Source organism: Myodes glareolus, chromosome 8 (assembly GCF_982192425.1).
Source record: "Myodes glareolus chromosome 8, mMyoGla1.1, whole genome shotgun sequence".
Classification (NCBI taxonomy): Eukaryota; Metazoa; Chordata; class Mammalia; order Rodentia; family Cricetidae; genus Myodes; species Myodes glareolus.
Genome location: NC_142033.1, coordinates 54428334 through 54441846, shown reverse-complemented (window position 1 = coordinate 54441846; position 13513 = coordinate 54428334). Strand labels below are relative to the sequence as shown.

Sequence of the window (13513 nt, the reverse complement as noted above, 5' to 3'; positions counted from 1 at the left end):
CTTCCACCTAGCTTCTGGCCCCAACTTTCCCAAGCCGTACACACACGCGCGCGCGTCGCCCCCCCCCACACACACACACATACACACACACATACACACACACACACACACACACACACACTCCTCTCCCTGGACCCCAGCTCCACTTCCCCGTGTAGTTTGAAGATGACAGATGCCAGCAGACTTTCACCAAACAAGCAGTGGGGGCAGCAGACTACAACAGTTATTTAATTAAAAGGCATTTTTTTTTCCTCTAATTCTCGCTGTGGCTCCCGGAATAGCTTTGGCACTCCCTCCCAGACCCTAAACACACGCCTGTCCCTCTCCAGGTAATCAGTGGCCGGCGGACACCAGTCTCCTTCCACGCCCCCACTTCCCTCATCCACCTCCAGCTTCCAGGGGCCCCCCAGTCACACCGAGTCACACACCTACAGGCCGGCAGCAGGAAGCGTGCAGGACACGATGCAGCCGGACTGCATTGCACAGTCATCAAAGTTAAGTGTGTGTTTGTGGGGTGTTCGTGCGCGCCCTGGGAGGTGCGGGGTCGGAAGGAGTAGAACCTCCACTTTGCTTACCACCACTACCACCCCCATCCCCGCGGGTCAGGGGACGCAGCTACTTGAGATTGCAGCCATTTTAGGGAAAGAGGTGGCTCTGGGCCCGGAGGGAGTGGAGGGAGGGACAACACGTCGCGGGGGGTCTTACAGCTAGGCAGCCCCAGGGCTCAACTGGAAGGCGGGCGGGCGGCGGGCGCACAGGGGCGCGGCGCCCGCGGCGACTTGGTGAAGGTTGCGCTCGAGTTCCCTGCTTTTGCCTGGAGTTGTTCGGGGTAACGCGCCAGCTCCTGCCTCTTTCTCGGGTTCCCGCTGGGTTGGGAGGTTTGGGGGCAGATAGGCGTCCATGGCAGAATGGGCACCGGAGGGACGCGACAGCCCCTGGAGCTGGCGCTATGTGTGGGGGGCATGGAGAAGGAGGAACACCTCTGTCGCCGGTTGGCGCTGACCCAGACAGTGCGACCCACTTGGCCCCCCATCCTCCCCACCCCCTCCCGAGTCTCTGTCTACCCGCCTGGTGCCAAGTGAGAGAGCAGCAGGGGGTACGGGGGAGATGCCGCCCGGCACTGAGCCACCCCTTACCTGGTTGGAAGGGGTTTCCCAGGAGGAGCCGTAGTTGTAAAAGAAGGAGGAGAGGAAGGTGTCTTCCGACAGCCCGCAGCCCGCCATGCTCTGGATGCAAATAAAACGAGGAAAGAAAAAAAAAAAAAAGGACACACACACAAAAAATAAAAAAGCAACCAAAAATGTTTCCAAATCAAACGAAATCAATAAGGCAGCTGAAATTCTCTCGCAAATAAAGAAAAGGAGGGGGGAAGGGAATGGCCGAGGGAACGGGAACTCTCGGCGTTGCTCCCTCTCCGGCTGAGCAGGGATGCTCGGGCTGCCACCGTCGCCGCCGCTGCTGCCGCCTTCTCAAGACGGTACCTAGAGAGGTTCGTCCTGACTCCGGCAGCCGCCGCCGCCGCCGCCGCCTGAGCCGGCTGCGTGTATGCGCGCGTGTGTGCGTGTGCGTGTGTGCGGTGTGTGCGCGCAGAGCGAGAGACCGCAGGAGAGGCGAGAGGGCGAGAGAATGAGCGAGCCGGGATGCAGGGCGCAGAGGCAGAGCGGGCGGGCAGGCGTGTGCGCGCGCGAGGCTGGGTGCGTGCGTGCGTGTGTGAGTGTGTGAGTGTGTGTGCGCGCGCTTGCGTGTGCGCGCGCGCCTGGGTGTGCGTCTGTTTGGGGAGCTCACCGGAGAGCCGGGGCCATCACGTGGGCTCCCCGACTCCGCCGGCTGCCGGGGACAGCCTGTACTACAGCCCAGGCCACTTAATCAGCCCGCACCACCAGACCTTTGCAGCCCCTGTTACCGGACCTCGAGGTCCTCCCCTCCCGGCTGTGAGCGTCCCGGGACGGCAGGGGGCGCAGGTGCTGCCGCGGGCAGGTGGGTGGATGAGGAGGGGTCCGCCCCAAACCAGGCCAAGGGAGAGGATACCTAGGAGATACACAGCACCCCGTTACAACTCGAGCCTTCCTCGAACCTGCTTCCCACTCTGCTGAAAGATCTTTAGCATTTTAATTCCTAAAACTGCCTTTTCATACAGGGACCCTTCTTGCAGTCACAAAAATACTGTGTTTACACAGTTAACTACGTCCCGATTTTCATCCTGTCCGGTACCACTAGACCTCCCCAACCCTGGCCGCGCGCGCACACAGACAGACAGACAGACAGGCACGCGCACGCGCGTACACACACACACACACACACACACACACACACACACACACACACACGCTGGCGGCTGTCTTCTCAACCATTCCAAATGCAAACCCACTTATTTCGCCGGTTGCTGTAGTAGAAGTCAATGCTCCATCAAACTAGGCTAGGCTGAGAGGACTGGAAAGTGGATTTAGGGGACAATACTGCCCCAGCAGGAAGAAAGGCTCTGGTCTGCTGTTGTGTTTATTTAACAGTTCAAAACGAAAAACGATTTTGTAGCTTCTGCACTAAGAGTCGGGCCCCTCGAGTCCTGATTCTTTAAAGAAAAATATCCTCGTAAGTGCATTTTATGGAATACAAATGTAAGTGGATATAATTTCCTCCCGTCCCCTAGCCACGGTGTTTCAAGACCAAATCTTCGTGTCTCAATAACTGAGCAGCTGAACGTTTCTCTCCCACTGCAAGATATTCTTTCCTTACTTCTCCTGACTCTTTCTATAGATATTTATAGAAAGTAAAATTCCAATTAAAAAAAAAAAACAGGCATATCTGTGTTTTTCCGAGTACTTCATTCCTCCCAGGGAAACTTGCAAACAACCTCTTAGCACTTTATATTGTTTTCTTTCTGAATCTCCTCTTTCTGAAACCAATTTTGTTTTTCCAAGAGTGTGCACTTCCTCTTCTAAATTCCCCACGTGAGGTCCAACTCCTCTGTGGAATAAACATTTCCACAGCAACCCAGTGATGTCACAAACCTTGGGCTCATGTTCGCAGAAGGGAAATAAAGCAAGAAGAGAGGATCTCTCCAGAAAGACAACTCCCTTTTTTCTTGCAAACACAAAGGCTCTCTATTTTTTAGGTTTATATATTGCATTTCTGGCTAACTGCCTGTGTTCTTTCTTTCTTCTTTTTCTTTTCTTTTTTTTTTTCTGTTTTGAGATTGACTTATTACGAGATTGACTTTCTGTGTCTAATGACCTTTTTAAAAATTAGGTCAACATCCTTTCTTCTGGGTCCACGAAGAATGACATTTCAAATCATTGGTCCCTAGATGTACTGGCCATTTAGATTTTTAATAAGGGGGAAAAGGATTGTTTCTCAAAAACAAACAAACAAACAAAAATGCTGAAAAGAATACTAAGAGATGAAATTCAATGTAGTAACTTCAGAACCAAGTAATGCTACGTGGCTGAACTTCAAACATGCAACCATATTTTTTAAATCATGAAACTCACAGGAATTCTGTTCACTTATCCACAACTGATCTCACCCATGTTGACTAGGAGGGCTTTCTCCTCTGCTGGTCCTTCTCATATTTCCTGCGCATCCTGGTTGAGATGAAGAAGGGGCTCTTCATCATGCCTCCGTTTCCATCTCTATGATGAGGTACCACCCCCCACACATTAAATACAAAGGGACTAGACAGTATAGTCAGGCACAAAACCTGGAGTTACCGTTGGGCCCGACTTCCTGTCCCCCTTCCAGGGCAAACAGAAGCTCCCTACTTCAGTCTCTGTCACCAGATCTCCTACTTGTTGAATGGATGGATGTATTCATCGCAAAAGAAAAACAAAAACCCTCTGGGGTGATTTCTCTCCGTTCCCAGATGGAGCAATGGGCTCAGAGATGTCCCCGGCCATGCAACTAGGACATGAGAGGCATTCGGTGCAAGGCTTGGGCCTGGCTCGTCACTCGTCTGTGTCCCCCACTCTGGTACAGCTGAGGGCAGCACTGCAGTGGCTATTTCACACATGTGTACTCACAAATGGAGATTACAACCCCAGCCTTCCCATTGATCCCAGTTGATGACAAGTGCACGTTTGTCTGGGCTCTCTAAGACGGGGGGGGGGGGGGGGGTAGTTGCTTTATAAAGCAGAATATTACTCTGTATCCCAAAGAGGACCTAGACCTCACTGTGTAGACCAGGCAACTCACAGCAATCCTCCTGCCTTGGACCCTCGTACTGGAATTGCACCTGTGTGCACCATACCTGAACTTGATTTTGTTTTATAGATAAATAAAATGAGTCTCAGTGGGAAACTTTTGCCTTCCTCTCCTACCTCGACAACTGGGTCTTGAAAAAAGACTTCGGCCCAATACTTCTCTTTCTCTGAAAGTTGCTCTCACCCCGTTGCTAAACACACAGGGAAACGCGTACATGGACCCACTAAACAGGCCCAGAACGTTGCAGAGGCATCAAGAGAGGAGCAGGGGGGACCACACGTGACAAGAACTTCCTTGGCACACACAGGGGAACATTTGAACTCATGAAGTTTGCTCTCTAGCCACGAGCCTTTGGCTCCCCTCAAATCTCTAGCATCTGACTCTCTAATAGGGACACCTGAAAGGAGGCCATCAGAGTCAGCTTCTGATAAACCGACTCCATTATCCATCCCACGCAGCCCTCTCCTGGGGCAGCCCTGCCACCCCGAAAGAATTCTGCCTTCCTCGGTAGGTTTGTTCATCTGGCACGCGCATAGCAATGTGGAAGTTTGGTTGCTAGTTCTCCAACATGAAAACAAACCATCCCCGCCACCTCCAGCCCCCAGAGACCAGAACAGATGGAGCCAGGCCCCTTGGGAAGCCCTGGGAGCAGCAAGCTCATTGAGAAACGATAGTCACCTTGCCAGGTCTTCGCTGTGCCAGAGACAGACGTCTGAAGATGGAAACCCACAACAGCAAGCTTCTGATTTCCAGACCGTGGTGGCTGGTTCTCCCAAGACAAACCACAGTCTTCCTTTATCGTACCGCCAAGTCATGACTTGTAACACTGAAAAAAAAAATGCATGATGTGTTGACCTGCTGTGGTCTCACTAATGAACCATCCACCCTTATTCACAAACACTTTCCTCCAAAGACAGAAGTTTAGCAATAATCTCACTCTGGAAATTGGTTAATAGTCCAGATGATGTCTGGGTGGTTTCCTTGTTTATAAATGAGTTGCATTAACATTCTCATACCACTAGGGTGTCATTTAGTGACAGGCTGCTGCGCTTTGCGGATACAAGAGGCCAAATTCTTATGGATATGGATATATTTTTTAAAAAAAAAAAAGAGGATAATTTTCAGCTAAAACTGCAGATGGGAAGCAGATGTAGTTCACAGAGGAAGTGGGCTCCACTCAGTCTCCCATCTTTATTAAAATCGAGTCTGCTGGATAATCCTCTTCCTCTTCCTCCCCAATCTCCCCCCTCCCTTTTCTTCTTCTTCTTCTTCTTCTTCTTCTTCTTCTTCTTCTTCTTCTTCTTCTTCTTCTTCTTCTTCTTCTTCTTCTTCTTCTTCTTCTTCTCAACCAGAATATGGCTAAAGGTGGCACAGACAGGTCTCATCCAAAGAGTTCTAGCTTGCCGTGGCAACTCCTGACAAAATGAAAGTCAATATATTATCCCTCTCTCCAAGAGGTGTAGAGTGTTAGCAAAAGTCTGGACTACTGTTTGTTTGTTTGTGGTAAAGTCATTGCCAAATTTTGTTTCTAATGGCTTAGGTAATGTGGTTTTCTCATCAAAATTGTAATTATTGTAAGACATAGTAAGGTGTGGAAAGGTGACAGGACAGAAGAGAGGTTGTAACAGAGGAGAAAGATACTCTTTATGGGACACAGGACAAAGGAAACGGCGCTTAACACTGAGAGGAAGTAAGGCAGAAATAAACTCAAAATCACCTTGGCAGTAATCATGGGATTTATTAAATGATTGTGCTATGTGCTAAGGAAAATAGATACCAAATAAACTACCCTACCCAGCTTGCCCGGTTATAGAATGGTAGGAACTGAAGCCAATATTATTTTGGCCCCTCTTGGGGTACAATCCCCACAGTAAGGCATTGGGAGGATGGAAAGTGACTACGGTGTTTAGGAGTGGGAAGATTGGGAGATCAGGATTAGTCAAAGTCACCACCATTGAGCACGGGGACTGTACAGGAGGAGGAGGAGAGACCAGAAGAACCCTGTCCCCCATCACCACAGCCAGCCTTTCTGCCTTGGACCTCCAGAACCACAAGCCAAAATAAGCTGTTTTGTTAAAAACATGCCTATTGTGCTATTAGTCACACTGATATAATATAATGGGCATGCTGGTCTTCCTAAGAGAAAGAGAGGAGCCACTGATTGTTTCAGGAAGTGATCCAAGGAAACCGGTAGAGAAACAGATACACTGGGCAGTAAGCCTCCAGGCCAGGAGACTCCAGTTCCATTTGAACCCGCTAGGGGCAGTGTGGTACCTGTCTCATTGGTATCCCACTCTAAGGGTGAGGTGGCTGGGGTACTGATGCCCAGTTCCCTGGTGGAAAGCACCTGCCAGGTGTTGTTACCTCCCTGGCACATCCTGCCTACAGCCAGGACAGTGGTGGGGTCTGGCAGCAGAGAGAGGGTTCTCAGCCCCTCCGTTGCAGGTCTAGTTTTGGGGGCAGTGAACCTGGCATATTTAAGGGCTGTGAGGATGAGGGGTAGCAACAATATCTGGCCCAAGCATTAACTTTTCTTATACAAGCCTGATGAAGTGGGAGTGGTCACATCCCCCATTTTCCCAGGAGGATACAATAGCACAGTGTGGAATGGATCCGCTGTTTCTACTCAGACAGTACTGGGTCCCTGCTTTTCCAGACCCACTCCCCTTCATTTCCTTCATCATCCCAGATAACTTCCCTCCATGAGTATGCTGGAGGGAATCCAACCCCACAAGCCTCTGCCTTAGATTTTGCGGAGGTCATTGGGAAAGGGTGTTCTTCTTCTGCCAAGAGAACAGAGGGAGCCTGGAGCTGCTCTAGGCTATGTTACTTATTCTCATAAGAAGAACAAATACCTCCCAGAGTTTAGGGCAGTTGGATCCAACCCAGCCTGAAGCTGGACACTCCCCTGGACTTTTGAGGTGCATAAGTCAAAAGAAAAAGAAAACAAAACAAAACTTTTCTAAGCCAAATTAAGCCCACTTCACAGAATGAAGTAACTCAGACAATATCACACATCTAGAGAGTGTAGTGCAGTATTCAAGCCCATGTAACCTAACTGCTGTGTTGACCAGAATCCCTGTTCTTTACCACCAAGTCTATGGTGGCAGTTTGCATACAAGACAACTCAGAGCCACATCACATTTCTCATGTCCTGTACCTCACTTGGAGCCTCTTCCCTTTCGAAAGTAATTACCTCTTAGCTTTGTCTGAACTGTTTCTTCTATCAGATTATCAAACTTGTAGTTGTCTTAACCCCCTGGAGAAGGGTTAGTGTACAGGTTTGAACATAGGGAACTGAGCAAGATCTTTGGTTTTTGTCAAGGGATAGTTATGGATAGTTTATGTTTTAGTCAGGACCCTTGACTCTTGACTGCAAGTGACAAAAAAAACCCACTAATGCTTGAGCAATAAATATGTAAGTAAATAAATGAGCAAATGTTTCAAGGGACCTTTACTGGTTCAGCTCACTGAAGAAGCAAAGGACACTGCTGTTCCCAGATGACACTGGTCTAGACAAATTTTAACTCATGTTGACAACACAATTTTTTGGGTTTTTAAATTTTTATTTCATTTTATTGTATTTTATTTTAGTTTTGCCTTTGACAGGCAAGCACCGACAATGCCTGGTTCACCTCCTTCATCTCCCCTTTTCTATTAGTAGTCCCCAGTAGTACCTGTCTCTTCCCTCCCTCCCCTCCTCTCTCCGACCCTCTTTCTCCTCCTGTCTCCCTCCCTACTCATTCAGGAACAAGCCCTGAAGTTCCAAGTGAATTTCATTGGCATACACCTACACGGGCTCAGATTGGTAAGGCTCAGTCCCCTGTGCTCCTTAACTGGGCTCACCAAATCAATGACTGTATCTGGAGAAGATGTGGGATTCCCCAGAGGAAAACTAGGACAAACATGTTCATCTCAATCCATAAGAAAGATGAGTAGATACTAAATAAGAAAACATGGCAGCAACTGGCGCTACAGAGAGAGCTCATGGGAGTGAACGAGATAGCTGAGTCCATTGATATGTTTGTGATCAAGCCTGATGATGTGAGTTCAATCCTGAGAACACACATTAAAAACCAAGGCATGGTGGCATGCCTCTGTAATCAAAGCACAAGGGAGGTAAAGATAGGAGGACTCTTGGGGCTTACTGGTCAACTACCTAGACAACTTAGTGAATTTCAGGCCAATGAGAGACCTTGTCTCAAAAAACAAGGTAGGCAACTCATGAGGAATGACACTAAAGGTTTTGTGCGTGTGCACACACACACACACATACTTGAATACCTGCATGCACATCTACACATATGTGCACCCTTTGACACAAATGGCAGTTATCCACAGGACATCCATTATCCATCTACACGGAGGTTAAGATTATCATAGACGCATGAGCTCTTTCCTGTCTTTAAGAAGCTCAGACTAGCCAGGCAGTGGTGGCACACATCTTTAATCCCAGGATGCAGAGGGCAGAGACAGGCAGATTTCTGTGAGTTCAAGAAGTTCAGCCTAGGGGCTGGAGAGATGGCTCAGTGGTTAAGAGCACTGACTGCTCTTCCAGAGGACCCAAGTTCAATTCCCAGCACCCACATGGCAGCTCACAACTGTCTGAAGATCCACTTGCAGGGGATCCGACACCTTCACACCAATTCAAATAAAAAATAAAGTTAAATAAACCATAAAAATATTTAAAAAAAAAAAAGAAGAAGAAGTTCAGCCTAGTCTACAAGTGCTAGTTCCAGGACAGGCACCAAAGCTACACAGAGAAACCCTATCTCACAGAAGAAGGAGGAGGAGGAGGATGTCGTCTGTGTCTGTGTGGAGTTGTCTTCATGTTGGAAGGTCTTGCTCCCTGGGCAGCTAGTCTTGAGCTGTGTAAGAGGGCTAATTAAGCATTAGCCTATGAGCCAGCCAGCTAGCAACTAGTACCCAGCTAGCAACCATCATCCTACATGACTCCTGCTGCATACCTTAGTTGTGAGTGGATTCTGTCAAGAGAGGTTAATGCTGGATGTACTGATGAGCTGTCCTACCTTTGGGTTCTTGCCTTCACTTCCTTCCGTGATGGGCTGTGATTCGAAAGTGTAAGATTAAATAAGCTGCTTTGATAGTGGTACTTGTCACAGCACCAGAATGTAACTAAAACACTCGGTCACAGGATCTATCCTGAAAAGGCGTCTGGGAAGTGGAATTTTTGCTTTCAGGTCTCTATGTGCCTTGAGCTAACTGGGAGAATGCTGAAGTGGAGAGGAGTAAGTTAATTTGCAGTATTTCTTTTAGAGGCTGTGGCATCCACCGACAAGAAGATGGTGACTGGGCCTAGCATCCAATAGCCTGACTTCATGTCCGCATTTTCTATGTGAGAGGGCCTAGATGACAGAGACATGAAATGGCCAAAGAAGCCACGCTGGCCAAACCTAGTTCTGGAGGCCATATGAAGAGAGCTGTCAGTAGAAGTGTCGGGAAAGCAGAAGTGGGGACCATGTTGCAGGGAAGGCTTGACACTGCCTCCCCCATATCTATATCCAAGGACCCCCCCCCAACTACTCAGTCACACAGAGCAGACCCCCTTTCCCTCCCGCCCTGAACTTACAGTAGAAGCCTAGTCGGTCTTCTCCATGCATGCTCGCTCTCTAGCATGCATTCTTCACTGTGCAAAGAGGACCATCTTTCCCAGCATGCATGGAATCATAGCTTCCCTTTAAAAGCTTTCATTGATCTTTGGATCAAAATTTTCATCTGAAAAATGACACCAATTCCTTCAGTTTAGTTGCCTGTCCCCTACCTCCAGCCTGATTTGTCTTCCCATAACCCTACACAGTCCCCTAAAGAAATGCAAGGTCCCTAGGACAGGATTCCAGCCACATGCCTATTGACTCCCAAGAGCTTTTTCCCATGTCTCCCAGCCCAGGTGACATGAGGACAGCCAACACACTGAAATTCTCAGCGATGCTGTTCTCCCCTGGGGTATGACTCCACATTTGTATTTGCTCTGCCTGAAACACCCTTCCTACCCTGTCCTGACGACCCAGCAAACCCCTTCACAGGCTCTAGCTTTGAAACCATCTTCATGGGGCAGGTCTTTATACTGGCCCCCGAGGCTATCCCTTGTGTCTCGCGTTCCCCATTCATGCGGTTTCCTGCAAGCTGAGCTCCACACCTTGGGTTTCTGCATTTCAGGACCTGCTCAATACAAGTTGACTGGAAAAGACTGTATAAACCTCTAAAAGAACACTAAGGAAAAAAGCAATCCCCTACACAGAGAGCAGCAATAAAGAAAATGTGTTCTACTACCACCTTGGGACCTCAATTAATGTGCTTTTCTCCTCGTGAGTCCTTGCTTCAAACAAACAGAATCTGACAGGCTGAATTAAATCATTTATCTTTCTAGTTCTCTGCGTTGGTTCTAACACTAGTGTAAAAGCCCTGATATTTCATAAGAAAGTGGCAAAAACAGGAGCTCAGACCCAGGACCTTGACTTTTATCTGGTTGTGTGGTCTATAAATACAGATAATATGGGAGAAAGCATTTGTTTTCAATGCAACTGCTACCCAGGCAGAATTAAATACCAACAGATGATGGTGGTGTGTGTGTATGTGTCTGGTGTGTGTGTGTGTGTGTGTGTGTGTGTGTGTGTGTGTGTTCAAATAAGAGCAGGAAGAGGCCAGAGGTCAGTCCTCAGGAGAGGGCCACCTTTTTAAAGACAATGTCCCTCAGTGTTCTGGAACTAACTGAGTAGGCTAGGCTGGCTGTCCAGAAAGCTCCAGGAGCCTCCTGTCTCTGCTTCAACACTAAAATTACAAGTGGGTGTCACCATGCCCAGATCTTCTATACATAGGATCTGGGGATTGAACCCAGGTCTCTGCAAGCACTTTACCAACTGAGCTATCTTCCCAGTCCCCATATATGATCTTTTGGTCTCTCATAAATTCCCAATGGAGTGTGTGTGTGTGTGTGCATGTGTGTATATATACATCTGTGTATGTATATGAGCCTCTGTGTGTTTTATGTATGTCTTTATCTGTATATCGTCTGTGTGTCTGTGTGTGTGCATGTATACACTAAGCGTGTTATCCAATTCTGCTTTCTAATGTGGGTTACAACTCCAACAGCCCTGGTAATGAAAGAAAAGAACCAGAAACAAAGCGAACTCCTGTTAACTGTCTGTCCCGCTTGCTTCCTACACATCTCAGTGACTTCCATGCAGTGACCGCTGGACTTCAAGGCCTGAGCCACCAAAGAAACAGACCATTTGCACTCAGCCCTGAAGAGCTTAATATCTTGATGAAGCTTTCTCCAGTTGTGCTTTCGGAGCCGAAGGAGGTTTGTTTGCATTCCATCCCTGCGTGTGAATAACCGCAGCAGGAGGATTTACCTTTGCTTTCCGTCACTAGACCCTTAAATCAGAGCCCCCTGAACAGCCCTGGAACAGATCACAGAGGCTTCTTGTTTGGAAGCCTGAAATACTTAGTTTTCCTTAAATAACGAAAATATCCTATTTATTGTACGCTATTTGGCAAGGGATAACGGAGATCTAGCCACTCCACAGACAATTCCATTCAGGTCTATGGATTCAAACCTCTCTCTCTCTCTCTCTCTCTCTCTCTCTCTCTCTCTCTCTCTCTCTCTCTCTCTCTCTCCCCATTCAAACCTTTGTCCGGAAGCTACAGATCATTTTCCACAGTGGCTAGTCCAACTGTTGCTGTAACTCACCTTTGCTGAGATCTGGAGACTGGAACCTCACAGAGATGAAGTCAGGATCACTCGGGGAGAAGGCAGGCAGTGGGGAAATCCTAGGGTGAGATGGGGACTAGGCACTGGGGAAAGAGCTAGGGAGGTACCACATGGAAGTAGCAGGGACAGGGCTTCTCAAACTTCACTGGGCACACAAGCCACCAGAGATCTCTGGGAGACAGATGGTGGTGTGGCTGGACTGGTATGAGGTTTATGATGCTACATTTTCTAGGAAAGTCCTGGTGTCGCGTGACCCGCCTCAGCCTGACGCTCACAATCCTAGTGAGAAAGTTAGAGACTTCGGGCTCCGACTCCCACGGGAGAGGCTGGTAGTCACAGTCTCTGAAGCTGTGCACCCCTGACCAGGTCGCCTGATACCCTGGTCTGGAGATTTCACTGTGTGGCATGAAGGAACCTATGGGCACAGGTCTTCCCCGAGGTTTAAACTGAGCTGTGTCTATGAGGGGGTTAGTGTAGCATCTACTGCTCCACAAAGGCACTTGATGAAAGTGACGTCACGTAATATGGTTCTGATGTCGCTCATACTGAGTGAGGGGCATTCATTGAGACAGGATGGGGACCAGGGTATCCTCCTGACCCCCTGGAAATGGTAGCTTGCTCAGTTCATTATTTTATCTTTTCTGATATTTAGACTATGCTCAGTCTTTTTTTTTTTTTTTTGCTCGTTACACAAAGTAATCCATATTTATGGAAAAGAAAGTCATCACAGTAGTTAGAGGGGTAGAGACAGAAGAGACAAGGGCCAGCACGGTGGTGCACATTCAGGAAGCAGAAGCAGCAGCATTCCAAGGTCAAGACCAGCCTGTGTTGTTAGGTAGGACCTTGTCTCTAAAGGAAAGGAAAGCAAAAAGAGAACAGAAATAAAGAAGCAAACAAAAAAGATCTTTTTGTTTTTATTTTTGTTACCTTTATAATTCTTTTCTGAGCATGTGCAGGCCACAGCTCATACGTGGAGATCAGAGGACAACTTGCACACGTGGGTTCTTTCCACCATGTGGACTCCCGGGTTGGTGGCAATCGCATTTACCAACTGAGACATCTTGCTGAACCAGATAAAGTATTTTAGCATGGAGACCAAGCACTATTTTGACATACATATTTCCAATCTACACTTCTACTGTGCACAGTATTTTGCAATCTTTCTTCTTGTCTCTGGTACAAACCATCAATAGCAGCAGTCGGGATCACCACGGCGGTAACCGGTCTTACCAGGCTCTTGCATTGTGCTCCTTAACAGTCAACGGAATGCCTCCTTGACACAGATTCATCCTTATCTTATAAACGAGAAAAATGGCACACAGGAAGTAACGCTTGGGGGGGTCTTGGGCTGGAGAGCACATAACTTGGCAATGCTACTTTCCCTTTAACTCCACGTTCCATAGCCTTTCCTTTTCTGTCTCTAGTTTTGTTGCGTTTATATTTATTTTGTGAGTGTGTATGCGGAGGCACACGCATGCCCTAGCTCACATTCATCCTCAAACATTGCCTTACAGCCCGACCTTCATTCCACTTGCAGCAGTGTGAACATCCACCCATACTCTTCCATATCTGTACTTTCTGAGT

At 48.1% G+C, this 13513-nt stretch overlaps 1 protein-coding gene across 1 annotated transcript in view; it reads right to left on the bottom strand.

Moving 5' to 3' along the window:
* Ppargc1a (PPARG coactivator 1 alpha) overlaps window positions 1–1431 on the bottom strand; it is a 633781-nt gene extending 632350 nt beyond the window's left edge. Inside the window, exon 1 of the mRNA XM_048414959.3 lies at window positions 1137–1431. The gene's annotated coding sequence lies outside the window, so the exon portion shown is untranslated. The remainder of the gene's footprint in view (window positions 1–1136) is intronic.
* Window positions 1432–13513: the final 12082 nt, after the last annotated feature.